Source organism: Macaca mulatta, chromosome 2, assembly GCF_049350105.2.
Source record: "Macaca mulatta isolate MMU2019108-1 chromosome 2, T2T-MMU8v2.0, whole genome shotgun sequence".
Taxonomy (NCBI): domain Eukaryota; kingdom Metazoa; phylum Chordata; class Mammalia; order Primates; family Cercopithecidae; genus Macaca; species Macaca mulatta.
Window position 1 is genome coordinate 123,895,952 of NC_133407.1, and position 15,987 is coordinate 123,911,938.

At 39.2% G+C, this 15,987-nt stretch overlaps 1 protein-coding gene across 20 annotated transcripts in view; it reads right to left on the reverse strand.

Annotated features, from left to right (window-relative positions):
* Positions 1-15,987, reverse strand: part of FHIT (fragile histidine triad diadenosine triphosphatase) — a 1,490,910-nt gene that overhangs the window by 570,804 nt on the left and 904,119 nt on the right.

Sequence of the window (15,987 nt, forward strand, 5' to 3'; positions counted from 1 at the left end):
CTGAATCCTCATAACGTCATTTGGAGGTAAGTACTATCAGCAACACTACTTCACAGAGAGAGAAAAACAACGGACAATAATCACCCTGCACAGCAGCAACTTTGGGAGTTGAACTTGATAAATCCATGTGTTTATCAAGCTCAGGTCACCCATATAAGGAGTCAGACTGTAGTCAGTGTCAGCTCCACCTTTACTACAACCTTGGCCGAGTTACTTAACCTCACAAAGCCTCAGTTTCTTCATTTGTCACATGACAGTATTACTTGCCTTACAGAAATGTCATCTCAAACTTGGAAAGAGGTGACTGAGTTTACTGCATTCCTTCAATGTAGAGTCCCCACTACCGGGCCTTTCTGTTTACAAGGTTAACTAACAACTCTCAGGACAGGGAATAATCGGTATGGGCTGTTATAGACCAGGAGGACATCATCCTTTCTGTATCTAACCCAACAATCTACCAAATTGCACGTACAGGTATATATATATGCCTCTCAAATGCTCTTTGGACTGACTTTAACATTACACTGGGTCCCCTAACAATTAATGAGCGGAACAAAATCTTCACGTGTTCATTTTCTATTTGCATGAGAGCATGAATTTGCCGTTCTGCCAACTCTCTTAACACAAGATTGTCTTGAGAACCGCGATAATGCATATGAAATGTTCGGCATAGGACCTGTGTTACCGATGATTCACTAAAAGTCAACTATCACATCACTACTATAATCATCTCTATAACCGATCACCACAAGTACACTATTTAACACTTTTAATGTGAGGAATGGTTGTTTCTATTTACTCATATTCAAATACAAACAGAGAGAAGTTAATCACTAACCGTGAGAATAGCTCCAAAATTATATACTGTTATCCACAGCTGGGGCCACTTTAAAATCTGGCCTTGAGAGTGATTATCTCACACATCACACACCCAATATGAAAATGGAGTTTTTAAGATATCCACTTTCTATGCACAGAAGGTTGTGCACCAGACAGGCTGCTTGGAGCCTTAGTGCCGCCACCTCTGGTAAACAGGATTCATTAGAGTGATAATTGACAGTTGTTTCCCTTTCTAAGTGATTGCTCTGTAGTTCCATTATGTTCTGTCAGGGAAGTGCTAGCAATTAATTACCAATAAACTAAACACCAACTCTGCTTGCAGTGGAAGGTTTGGAACCATTTATCTTGGGGGTTGAAGGAGGTGGCTGGGAGAGGGGAAAAATCCACCTCACCAAATACATAAAGTGCTGTGTAAAAACCTTATTACACGGGTGGGTGGGGATGGATAGAGCCTGTGGGAGGACAAGAGACCCCCATTTCCACTTTTGAGGCTTTGGTATATTAAAAGAAAGAAACCTCAAACCAGTGGTCAAAAAAGTATGGTCCATTTTAACATAGGTTACTTTGAACACTAAAAAAAATACATTGCAGAATAATTATGACAGTCACAAGATCATGACAAAACTTTTTGTTTAAGCCAAATGCATAGCAAGGAAATACTCCAGTGGTGTGACAGAGGACTTTTTACATTCTATTAAAGACTTTCTGTGCATTCCTTCTATTGGAAATTATATATAAACTCTAAATTGAGGCTTTTTGTGAAACCCTGAGATCCAAGGGTTTGAGCTTCCTCTCCTCTATAAGCCATCAGACTCTGAGGTCTGATTCTTCTGCAAACCATCTGAGATCCTATACCGTAGTTGCTTGCTTCCTTTCCTGTTTGCTTATTTTTATTTTTATTTTTCCAGTATACATCCATGTGGTGGCTTTTTATATAGATCCTGGGGATACATCCTTGCAGCTCTCCAACTTCTTCTATCAGCTCAATTTGCTCCCAGAGCCACAATGGTCTCTGGGTTCCCTAGATTCTTACTACATATTACTTACCATAATTTCTAAAATATACTTAATCACACATGCTTTCAGTCCACTTCACATTCGAGTGTCTCATTTCATAAGACTGTAGCTCCTTGAGGACAAGGACACGTCTTCACAGGATAATTAACAATTACTGAGCACCTGCCTGCCGTCTGGAATCAGGTCATGCAGGCAGAGCAGGCAGGCAAGAAAGCAAGTAAACAAAAGCAACCTTTATTTACTTCTCCCACATTTCTCTGCCGTGGGAAAGGCAAGTCAAAGCTGATAAAAAACCAAAATGGATTTCATGGACTTCAGGTCTCCACAGAACCCAAGACCCGTTATTTGAAGGCCAAAAGCCCACAAAAACCCACCAGTATGTCCAAACATCTGTTGACATCTGTGTCTCTGTCCTGCAGTGTTTTTCAAGGGATGCTAGGTGTTCTTCAAGGTCAAAAGGGAATTGTGGTCTCTCAAAGAAACTGGTGCTGAAAAGAGTAAGGGTTCAGTTACCTGGGGCAAGAAGCAGAACAAGAACTGGGTGGCAGTCAAGAAAAGCCTAAGGCCAAGTGAGAAAGACCAACAGAAGCAAGGGAGGCAGCCAATCAATGATAAATTTCCCCCACCCTAGGCCTAGGGGTCAGTACTGATAAAAGAGGAACAGACCAAAAAGGCACCGGCAGGAGGTGACCAGTCCAGGCCTCTCCAGTTAGCTTCTGAGAGAGCTAACAGCTACTGGGGAATACTGGAGTCTCCAGTCCAACCTAACCTGGCCTTAAAAGGCACAACTCCCAAGACAGAAGCACTCTAGGTATTCCAGAAACACACAAGGACACAGATTAGAGGAAAGAAAGAAAACAAAGGGCTCATTTACAAATTTTTATTTTGAAATTTATTTCAAACTTATCTACATGGTCCAATAATTAGATGAGTACAGGGGACAACTGTGTATGCCCCAGATTCACTGGTTATTATATTTTTCCCCATCTGCTTATCATTTGTGCACTTTCTTGCTTGCTTTCTCTCTATATACACACTATTTTTTCCTGCCTCATTTGAAAATAAATTGCATTTAGTGCATACTTCTTAAAACTAACGATATTCTTTTCCACCACAGTATAGTAACTAATTTCAATAAATGGAGCATTGGTACAACATTATATCCAGTCCACTGTCTTCTGTTTCTCAATTTTGTCAGTTAACCCAATGTCATCCCTTTTGAGATCTTCCCCTCTTCAATATAAAATCCAGTATAGGATCTTATTTAGTGTTCCTATCTCTTAAATCTCCTTTAATCTCAAATATTACTTTGTCTTTCTGTTTTCTTTTTTAACAATATATCTCCATGCCCCAAACTCCTCTACCCCCACGTGTGTGTGTGTGTGTTTTAATATAACTATTACTCATTTGGGGGGTCCTTGCTGTGTCCTTGAGTTTAGATTCAGGTTCTATATTCCGGACCCAAATGCCATATTGGTTATGCTTCTCAGGGTACCACATCAGGAGACACACAAATATCTATTTGCCCATTAATGGTGATGTGAATTCTGATCACCAGTCAAGATACTGTCCGGTTTCTTGACTATATGGCTACTGTTTTTTTTTCCCCCAAACACAAGACTGCTTAATATTCTCAGCGTATCTTAGGCAGGCAAAGAATCTAGCTCATTATGTTTTAGTTATACACTAACAAAGTATGCACATTTATACAAGCTTACAGTTGTATTTTGTTTGTCTAAAATAATGACACATTAGGACCAATGCATAATTGCTCATTCTATGTTGTCTACCATTCTGAGCTATAAGCTTTTATTATGCAAAAGCTGTGGTTTGTGAGCCATCGTTTGTATGGGCTCCTTCAGGCCCTCTCAATAAAACAACACATACAACAACCAATAAACATGCCCTTTCTTAAATATGGTCGGTTGGATTTTCACATTTCATAGAGCATCTCAGGGCTGTTCAAGCTGAGAGATATCTGAAATCAATTGGTCCAGCCCACACATTTTTACAGTTGAGAAAATCAAGACCTAAGGAAGAAAAAACGACTTGCCTAAGGTAATACAGTATAATGGTTCTTTATAAACTGAATTATAAAATCAATTTAGTGGGCCGTGACCAGCGTGTTTTAAACTGAAATACAATTTTTTTAAAAATGTGAGTACTTAGCATATAGCAAGGGTAAACACTGGTGAAACCTTTATTTTAATTGTATATGTTTAGGAGTGTAGATGCTCTCCTATGCTAATGCGATAAAAAATATATATATTTTTAAGATGGGGGTAGCCCAGGCTGGAGTGCAGCGGCATGGTCATAGCTCACTATAACCTCAAACCCCTAGGTTCAAGCAATCCTCCCACCTTAGCCTCCTGAGTAGCTAGAACTACAGGCATACACCACCATGCCTGGCTAATTTTTTTTTAAAAAAATTTCTGTACAGGCAAGGTCTCACTATGCTGCTTAGGCTGGTCTCGAACTCCTGAGCTCAAGTGATCCTCCTGCCTCGGCCTCCCAAAGTGCCAGGACCACCGGCATAAGCCACCTCACCCAGCCACAAAATGTATTTCTTACTGAATTCTGTGATTAAAATCCTTTAAAGAACGCCATTAGAACTAACCCCAAACCAGTGGTCATTCTACCAGGAAAGTGTTTTTGCAAAGTTTAGTGTGAAAACAAATAAAGGTTGAAATGCAGCTTCTGATTTAACAGTTCTGGTATGGACCTGAGATTCTGCATTTCCAATAGGCTCGTAGGGGTGATCTAAGCTGCTAGTGCTGGCCTATCAACTACCTTTGAAAAGTATGATCAGAAAACACAGCATCTGAGGGAGGACCTACTTCATTTTAAAGACCCGTCTCCCTGAAGTAGGTACTATGTATATACATGCATATATACACGCACACAATTTTTTTTGCTAGCAATTTGAATGGGAACAACCAATTCTTGAAAATGTTTAAAAATAACAAAACAAAACCTTCCACAAAGAATCACCTCAATTCACTATAGAGAAAATGTGCTAATTATGACAGTAGTAAGAGCGCTGGTATTTACTGGTGTTCACAATGACACGCATGAGACCCAGTGCCTCCATAACCCAGTTGATTCAGGTTGATAAGATTTCCCCCAGATTACAGATGAAGCAATAGACCCAAATTAGTTTATTTTCCCCAAGGTCATCTGGCTTGAGAGTAGAGGGACACAGATTAGAATCCAGCCAATTAATTCCTAAGGCCATGCTCCTATCATACTCACTGACTTACAGATGTATATTATCTACACACCTATACACATGCTCTAAACATTACATATGACATAAATACATATTCAGATATGTACATTAGCACCTTGGCATACACTTTTATAAACTCTACAATATTCAGGAGTCAGGGATCAGAAGAGGAAACTAGTATATCAAGACCCAGTTCTCTAAAATTAGGTGCCTTCTCAAACAGGTCAAGCAACCACGTTTATATTGTCTACATTAAAGGGATCTCTTGAAAACAGCCACAATAGCAGAATACAGGGGCTGAGTGGGTAGGCTGGCAGGGGAGGAGTGTGAGCAGGCAAACGACTAGAGCTACAAACAAGATTCCATCACCTATAACTTAGACTTCATGTGGTATATTTAGTTCAAACCCTGGCACTTTATACAAATAGGTTGTCACATAAAGTGCAAACAACTCTCTTTTGACAAAGTGATACTGCTGTGGTGCTGGGTTGATGGCTTTATATTCCACAAAGCTCTTTAAGTGACAAATGAAAGCAAAGTCTTGAAAATATGGTGATATGAAATGACTGCATAAATCCTTTCAGGGCTCCCGGGGGGAGCAAAAGGATAGCATTTTGCAATTAATTAAAAAGAAAATCTGAGAGGATGAGGTTAGATCTTTCCAATCTTGACTCTGTACAAACGGACTTTGAAGTTTCTGGCACAAAATCGGGAGATGGCCCCAGAAAAGTCTTCAAATGAGATGTATGATGTTGTTTAAAGATCAGGCTCAAGTGCTGCTCTTGGCCCAAATTATGCCAGGCAAGGGTGCAATAATTATCTCTGCTAGAGATAGTTGGTGTACTGGAGTTGAAATCTTTTGATACGTTGGATAATGCAGCTTTTTGTGTGCACACATTGCTTTCCCAAGCTGTCTACATCAGTGTCATGTTCAAATGAAGCCGAATAGTTTAAAAGGCTCCACTTTCACGCTGGCTTTATTTAGCTTGCATAAACATTTCCCTTCAATCTCATATAAAGTCTTGCTGCATAAATGCAGCTGTCCTGTTCTTGTCTCTTAATAAAGATCTTTACAAAGAGGCCTGTTGGGCAACATATTTCTGATAGATGATTAATAAGAGATATAGGATTTCTTTTTTTAAAAAATCATACTCTGACTACAGAGGGCAAATTCATTATCCATAAATCAAAAGGAGCAAGGGATTTCAGTAGTATCAGAAGCTTTATCTGGCTTCAATCTGACAGTTAACTCTAGGCCGTGAATGATTAAATAAAAGTCTAAGTTCACCCGAGCCTGGATAAAATAAAACTCAAAGCCCAGAAACTTCAAATAAAATAAGAAAAAGCCATATAATTTTTAACCTCAAAAGCAAACTGAGAAGAGAAGTATGATGTGACAGAAACTATGATTTCAAATGGAGGGTTTCTTTTGTTGTGTGTGTTTTTCAGAACTAGACTTAAATTTTACAAGAGGCTCCCTACCCATACGGATGAAAGTTTTGAGAGTAATGAGGTTGATTTGAACTGTTAAAAACTTTCTAATTGAGAAATAGCAACATATGGTGCGGCTGAATAAAAATGGCCACAAAATCTTTAACATTCCTTCCATCCAGAAGTGAGGGGTCTATGTTCCTTCTTGAGTATGGTGGGGCCACTGAGTATTTTCACTAAGAGAATTCAGCAGAGGCTGGGTGTGGCGGCTTATGCCTGTAATCCCAGCACTTAGGGAGGCCAATGCAGGAGGATCACTCCAGTCCAGGAGTTCAAGAATAGCCTGGGTAACACAGTGAGAGCCTGTCTCTATTTTTAAAATTAAAATAATAATAAAAGAATCCAACAGAACTTACTGTGCCCAGGTCTCAAGAAACTGATGTTTCTCTTAAAACACTAGCTTTCAAATCCTGAATTGCTCTAAAATAAGAAGTCGGCCACCCCGAGGCTACCAGATTATGAGGAAGCCCAAGACAGCACATGGCGAGAGAAAGGGAAAGATGCCCACTCAACCTCCAGTTATCTGAGTCATCCTGGCTGGGGCTCCAGACATTAATGAATTGCAGTAAGCTATTCATCCTAATGCCCTGTGGGAATCTCTCACCCACAACCTTGGGAGATATAATAATAATAAATTGTCTTCAGCTGTTGTGTTTTGGAGTCGTTTGTTACACCGCAATAGATAGCCAGAACATACAATAAAATGGGCTAATCTCAAGTGTACAGCTCTGCTCTTTTGCGTGTGTATGCACACAAGTAACCACCACCAAAGTCATAAGACAGGTTTCCAGACGCCTTTCTCTGACCCTACTTAGACATTTCCTTCAATAAACATCTGCATCCCACGCCAACACAAATAAGAAACCAGTATCGTAGCTTCTGTTATCATAGACGAGTTTTGTCAGTTCTTGAATTTCATGTGTAGGAAATCACGTAGGAGGGACTCTCTAGCATCCAGCTTCTTCCGTTCAACATACTATCTGTGAAATTCATCGCTGCTGCTGTGCAGGGCAATAGATGGTATGTTTTCATGGCTCTGAAGTATTGCATTTTATAAGTATACTACAATTATCCATTCTGCTGCTGATGATGGACATTTGGTTGCTTCCAGTTTGGGGCTTTTATGAATAAAGCTGTTACGAACATTCTCATTCCTGGTGGACAAATGCACTCATTTCTCTTGGGAATACACCTAGAAGTAAAGTTGCTGGATTGCAGGGCAGTGCGCTCCCTTGGTAAAGTATTAGTTCACATTCCAACTATTCAAAGAATTGCTCATCAGGGCTACATTATCATATTTTCTCCCCTATAACTACCAAATATTGAGGCAAAGTCATGCTGCATTAAATTAAGACATTTATGATTTGTCCTTCCACATTGACCTTTCCTGACTAACTGCACAATAGTATTGTTCTCAACAATGTCTACTGTCAAGAATATGACATTGTTCTTGGAAAAATCCTATCAGGCAAAGTCAACCTCTAAAATAGCATTGTAATAAATATGCAGAAATGTCACTTTCTGCATTAGCCCAAAGGTTTTGTATAGCTTAAGGATATGTGCAGTAAGCTAACTATAAAAATAGAAACTTGACAGTGGGGATGTATGTGTGTGTCAAAATAATATTACTCTTTCTGGGTGTATGGCAGAAAAAATGACACTACATCCACCAGCATGATTTTTATAGATCTGCCTCTTTGCCAGATGTCACCTTTTATAAACTGCTTTATAAAAACATGACAGTATAAGTGCAATAGTGTGTTTATTGCTTGATAAACTTTAGTAATAAACTTAGGATTGGTTGAAAATTAAAGCCTTAGAGCCTATTCATTAAGCATTTAGGACAAGTGAGTAAGCAAAAAATACAAACTATTAAATCCTAAATGTATGCAGATCAAGCCACTAGCAGCAAGCACTATTTCTCAGTCAGTGTGTCTTATGGAAATATCTGCCAGTTTCCTTGTCATTGAGCTAAATGCATTACAGGCACATCTAAAGCACGCCATTTGCATTGCTACAAATTTGAGTGAAATCCAGAACGTTACAATTGCCACAGGCTCACTCAAAACAGATTAAGTCTTTTTCAAAAGTGTTCTGTAACTTAGCACAGCATATTTTACATATGGCAAACCATGGTTCCAACAACTACTTTTCTGAAACGACTTGAAAAGACTTTAAGGAATTTCTTAAAATAATTTCATAGCACACACTCAATATTTTGATTATCGATGGATTATATATAGCAATATAGTGTGGTCTGAGGACTTTGGATTACCTGCAGAGCTTGTTAAATACAGCGATCCTGTAGTCCTTTCCTAATTGATTGAAAAATAAAATCTCTGGAATAAAGGACCCAAGAACTAGTATTTTATTAAGTAACTCCAAATGATCCTTATTCACAATAAAATGTGTTAACCATAGCTATACAGAAATCTAATCTAAAGAAACTTGACAGCAAAGTATATTGGCTGTCAGAAGGGTGTCACTTTAAGTGAACAATGTATTCTTACATTCTTACATTCTTAGGTGCAAACTGTCACTCAAAATTATATTTTTAAAAATTCAAATGGCTTACATTAGTTCATATTCCTTTTTTTCTTGTAGTTATGTATGAAGACCCACAAAATAAAGTGTAGTTAAGGACTTTTGAAAATCAATCCCCATAACAAATGCATATATAACTGAACTTTCCTGATGATTCTATTTATCCTGGAATGACAGTTGTTATCTTTGTAACTGATAAATGAGAAAAGCAGTAAAATAAAACAATCCCTTTACCAAATAGTCTATTAGAATTCCTCTGATGCTCGTCACATTTTTCCACTACTCACTATTCACCCCCAGATCTCATAAAATATTGCAATAGTTAACTATAGCAAAGTTACTAACATGCAGTTTGTGTTGGGTGGATCCTCACAAAAGTGAGGCTAATATATTGGAAATATATATACTTATATCATTATATATAATTATATATAAATATCATTATATAACCATTATATAATAAGTAATTATATATAAGTGTATACATATATAAAATATTTTCCCCATTAGCAAATCAGTGTGCCAACACAACAAGTAGGAGAGACTGTCAAAGCTTCATAGTTGCCACAGAACTCTAGTACTGGGAAGTAAGTACTAGTTCAAAATTCCCTTCTGGATATCTTTTTTTTTTTTTTCTTTTGACACAGGGTCTCACTCTGTTGCCTAGGCTGGAGTGCAGTGGTGCGATATTCACTCACTGCAACCTCCACCTCTCAGGTTCAAGCAATTCTACTGCCTCAGCCTCCCGAGTAGCTCGGACTACAGGTGTGCGTCACCATGCCCAGCCAATTTTTATATTTTTTGGTAGAAACGGGGTTTTGCCATGTTGGCCAGGCTGGTCTCGAACCCGTCACCTCAAGTGATCCACCTGCCTTGGCCTCCCAAAGTGCTGGGATTACAGGCATGAGCCACCATGCCCCTCCCCATTCTGGGCATCTTAAACAAAAACAAAAACAAAAAACCCTCAACACATCATGGTATAATGCAGTGATAAAGTAATGTAGGGCTTTTCTGGACATTAAAATGTTTGAAAACAAGCACCACGAAAAAATCACATTAAGGACCAAAAATTACAATAACTGCTTGCCTTTTTCCTTGGACATCAAAAGAACGAACTAGCAAAAGGAAAGTCAAGCTCCATTTCTGATCGTTTTATTTACCTTACTGTGAAAGAAACAGCACTGAATCAAGAGTGAAATAGAAATCAACCAAATGAAATGACAGGAAAAGTTGCAAAGAAAGGCATCTGGGGGGTGAAAAATAAATGTTCCTTCACAGAAAGAAATCAGTTGTTTAAAAACAAAGCAGAACAAAACAAAAACTTACAAAAACACAGAAATAGGTCAAGCAAATTCTACCCAAATCCCTATTCCTTTGGGCCTTGTCACAACACATAAACCTCATCAGAGGCGTCAAGACCACAATGACTGACATCCTGACCATGTGATGCGATGGACAGAGCACTGGACTCCAAGTCAGCAGAGTCATCTAGTCCAGTTTGACTTCACTACTCATTAATTCACCTTTTAAAAGTTTCTGACTCTCTGCATTCATTTCTGATTCCTGCTGTAACAAGTTATCACAAACTGAGTGGCTAAAAATAATACAAATGTAATATCTTACAGTTCTGGAAGCCAGAAGTGCAAAGTCAGTTTCACTGGGCTAAAGTCAAGTTGTTGGCAGGCTAATTCTTTCTAGAGATTCGGAGCGGAGAATTGAGTTACGTCTTTTCCAGCTTCTAGTGGCTGCCTATACCCCTTGGTTTGTAATTCTTTCCCTCATCTCCAAACTGCATCACTCCAGTCTCTGCCTCTGTTGTCACATGGCCTGCTCTCTGATTCTGCCGATTCTGACTCTCCTGCCTTCCTCGTTTTACAAAGACCCTGTGACTACCCTGCACCCACCCGCCTTATCCAGGATAACTTCCCATCTTAAGATCCTTAACCTGATCACATCTGTAAAGTCCCTTGTGCCACATAAGGTAACATTCACAGGTACCAGGAATCAGGACATGGACGTACTTGGGAGCCATCACTCAGCCTACCATAATCTCTTTGGATTTTCTTCTTAGTACTAATTCATTCATTTGCTCATGTACTTATCCGCCCACCCACTCACCCATCACCCTCACTCTACAGGAGTTGACCACAGCTTCCCAACTAGTATGGCAGAACAAACTGGTATGCTGTAAACCTTCAAAGGATCTGCTGACAAGTTCTGATCAATATGTAAAATTGATTTTTGCTGCAACAGAGTATACATTCTTGACAGAGTGATGTTTTTAAGGGGAAAATAAACACTGAACAGAGTAGATGATGGAACGGTGTATAGATTGGGATAACTGACTGCCAGTAAAAGGGCAGAGACAGTGCTTCACATTAAGGTGGGACCAAATAAATGTATCAGGTTTTCTGGAATGTGCAGAACTGTGTTTACAGGAAGATACAGAAATGTGTGTCATGAGCACATAGAGGTCCATGACGAGAACAGCAAACAGCCCAACTCAAACAGCAACACAGACACAATGAAACCACACAAATACCGTGGAAGCTTCCAGAGACACTGAGGGAGGCTGTTTCTCCCCAGTGGTGGTTACACTGTAATTACCATAGTTCGTTTGGGGTTGCCGACTTTTGGTCTTTTCATGCCAGGATAGGCTAGACTCCTGGTTCTGAGGGCGAAATCATCTTTCTTCAATCACACAGGACGGGGTAGGTGCCGACACAAAACAGAGTTTTATCAGGAAGAAAAATAGGAAAACGACCTAAGAGGATGCACAATAGCAACTCTCACAAAACCACAGTCACTGGGGCTTCTTTTTTCACCTCAGTTTAAAGCGCTCCGTAGGATGACAACTTGTATCTTAATTTCTCCTACACGAAATTCCTCCAAAGTGAGTTTCTTTAGGCACCATCCAGCCCACATTTACACCATTTAAAATAAACTTTTTAAATTCAGAGAAAACTATCCAAGTATTTTGACACTCTTACGTTGTTTATGTATAAAAACAATTACAACGTTAAGCTTCCTCTTCATTTCAAATTTGTTTATTCTTACACAAGCTTCTAGACGAAAGCACACTCTCTGAAGGAAAACTGGGGCAGATGGGGGTGGCGCAGGATGGTGGCAGCATTATTGTGACTAGGTGGTGGTGAAGAAAATATTTTCAAGACAAAAACCTGAAAATCAGGCTTAAGTGCCAGAAGTATACCAAAAAGAAGCAGTAACAAGTGACAAAAAACTGGAAAGGAAAAAAAAATAGGATTTCAATTAAATCATAACTTATGGCTAATAAAGTGCATTTTAACAGGTGTAACACTAAACATAATGTATCTTACTCTGTTTTAATTCAAATATTAATCCTCGTCCAATCACTGTAATGGGAGAAAGACGGTATGCTCTGAATGTTACTTTCGAATTCGGTAGCAATTATCTTCCTGGTATCAATTTCAGACATTCACGTAACTCTTTAAAAAATCATACAGTTACTGACCCAAAAACATCCAATCAAGTAAAATGAAAAGATTTCTATAAAACTTGTGCTATAATTTATTTAAAATTACAAGTAACATAAAAAGAAAGATGGATAATTACAATTAGGGAGATACAAATTTGAAATGGAGGAACATATTAATATTTTAATCTTTCTGATAATTTTTTAAAATTACCTATTATTTTTATAGCAGCGAATATTGCCTCAAGGACTCAATTGAAACCCAAATCATAATGATCACTATTTAACTAATTTATTAAGTAAAACATGTTCAATTATACACTAAATCAAATGATATGGCCAGCATAAAGGCAGAGCTACCAATTGTAATGAGACTGAAGAAAACAGTAAAAGGCCTTTGAACTTGTTATCCATGTGATCAGGGATACCGAAAACATGCTTGTTTCTCTTCTTTGTGTAGGCTCAGGGATTCCCCAACTCCAAGCAACAGTTATAATAATATTTACTACGTGGTTCCCACCCTGCGAAGAATGGACAGGCACTACCTCATTAAATTCTTAGAGCAGGCCAGGTTGCAGTGGCTCACACCTGCAATTCCGGTACTCTGGGAGGTTGGGGCAGGCACATCACTTGAGCTCAAGAGTTCAAGATCAGCCTGGGCAATATGGCGAATTCCCATCTCTAAAATACAAAAAAATAGCTGGGCATGGTGGTATGCACCTGTAGTCCCAGCTACTTGAGAGGCTGAGACAGGAGGATTGCTTGAACCCAGGAGGTCAAGGCTGCAGAGAGTCATGATTGCACTACTGTATTCCAGCCTGGTGACAGAGCAAGACTCGGTCTCAAAAAAACAAAAAACTTCTTTCAGCCACCTAAAAGGTTATCTTCACATATGAGATGAGTAATCAGGCATTGAGGGATTACAAAACTTGCACAAGATCCCAGAACTAAGGGGCAGGGGAACTCCAAAGCCTGTAGGAGAACTGCTGAAATCTGAAGACCTCCTCTCTCTGTATATATTTAAAATATGATTTCTGTCTCAGTCTATTGAAGCTGCTATATCAAAATACCTTAAGTTGGGTGATTTACAAATAATAGAAATTTATTTTTCACAGTTCTGGAGGCTGGGAAGCCCAAGATGAAGGTGCTGGCAGCTTCAGAGTCTGGTGAGGGCTTGCTCTCTGCTTCAGGATGGTGCCTTCTTGCAGCATCCTCACATGGTCGAGGGGGTTAAGGCAGCTCCCTCCAACTTCCTTTAAGAGGGTGGTAATCCCATTCATAAGGGCAGAGCCCTCATGACTTAATTACTTCCCAGAAGGTCCTATCTCTTAATAAAATCACGTTGGGTATTAGATTCTAACATAAAACTTTTGGAAGAACACAAACATTCAGACCTTAGCAATATTTATCTATGCTTCTCAACTCTCATTTCACAGCAGAATTTCCCATGGAATTTTCTAGAAACACATTTGTCCAGGTGCAGTCCATAGAAATACTGTGGGCCCAACAGCTTATTTTCATTATGCTTTTCTGGGCAATTATGATGTTTGCTCAATGTGTGGAACTCCTGATCTGTGTATTTCAAGAGATCCTGGAGTATATTAGGACTAAAATGTCTCTTTTTCTAATAGCAGTACATCACATTGGTTTCATAAATATTTATAACACATGACACACTACAATGTTAAGGTAGTTTTGCATGTGTCATCACATGTGACATCCCATTAACTTACCAAGAGTCACAGGGAAAGACTGGTTAGTATACCCAATTACAGTTTGAGTCAACAGGCACAAATGAATTATCAACTTTTTGACCTTGGAGGCCATCTCCAACATTATATTGCATAATCCTTTCACTTTATTAACAAGAAGTCTAAGGTCCAGAGAGACACACTGACTTTTACAGGTTCACCTGGTTAGTCAACAAGGGCACTGGACAAGAAAAACAAGAATTCAGCTCCCACAACTGCTATGATGTGATATTTCTGATACCTCACCCAGACTGTCTCTCGCCGCCTTTCTTTGAAACCTGCACTTGCACTGTTAGACTGGGAAAAGATTAATAAATAAAATCCCATGATCACATGGGCAGTCACAACACTATAATCTGAGAAATAATCATTATAGTTGATAAAGAAGGAGATAGAGGAGGATGTACCACTTTTGTCCCCTTGATTATGAAATTACAAAGACAGGAACTGCAACAACTGTAAAAGATAATCAGAGGAAAAGATATCCCAAATTTGAACCATCTGAATTATGAAAAGAATACAATGTTTAACTGGAATGTTCCCTAAACATGTCACATGTTGAATAAAAGGAGCAGAAAGACTGTATAGAAGACTGGCAACAAAGACATACAGGAAACTTAAGATTCAATATTTAGGTATGGATTTAGATTTTTTTGCATGGAAGTAGAGCATTCTCCCCACCTTTTCTCCTACTTCCAACTCCCTGCAAAAATCCCACGAAGAGGTAAAATATATAAAATGTCTTAAAACCAAATTGTTAAGGCCCTGTATCCTCCTACTCGGGCCCAAAGCACCTCCTCCCTCAAGGGGATGCAGGGCTTCCAGGACACCACAGGGAATCACTGTTTCATGTTCACGAAATACATAGTCAGTGATGATATCTACCTAACGTCAAGCGTCTAACTGCTTGACTAAATTTTCTCATTATTTTCACTTTGCCAACCACATGGATAATAAAGAAAAAATGAGAATTTTAAAGCTAAAAGATTCCTACTGGGCAATTTTGCGTACTTCCTGAGGATGAGACACTTTCCATATAATCTCGTTAGAGAGAGACCTCAGTGAGCCAGTGCCCCAACAGAACATGGAAAATGAAGCCCAGGGAGGTCATACAACCTGGTAAATGGTACAACATTGCACTGCAGGCTGGAAACAAGGCCAGGGCACACTGAGGTCTCCAGACTCCATAGGGAGAGGCAGAGATCCCAAGGAGCAGATCCCCAGTCGTGTTGATCTTCCTGGTTTTCCTCACATCCCCATGCCTCCTGTACTATCATTCGAGGTCTTTCTTCTTTACATCTGCTCAGTTCCTCCTTAAATTACTTTGATTTAAACGGAAACATTCTATCTTTAAGATAAATGGAAAACCAGTATCACTTGCCACAGATAGACAGCTAACCCTGTTAACCTTGAAACAAAAGGATATTAAACTCTTGCTGGAAGGGATCCCTGCCTGAGGCTCTGAGCCTGGGGCCTGCCCACGCTTTGTTATAAGGAAGATTAGCAAATGCTAGAAAGGTGGGAAAGCTTCCCCCTTGCTAATGAGAAGGGCTGAAAGAAATGAAAGAGCATAACTTCCCGAGCTTGCCAGAAACACCAATGTAGGGCAGTTTTTCAACCCTGCTTTGAGGTCTAGAATCCTTTGTTGAAATGAAATCTTA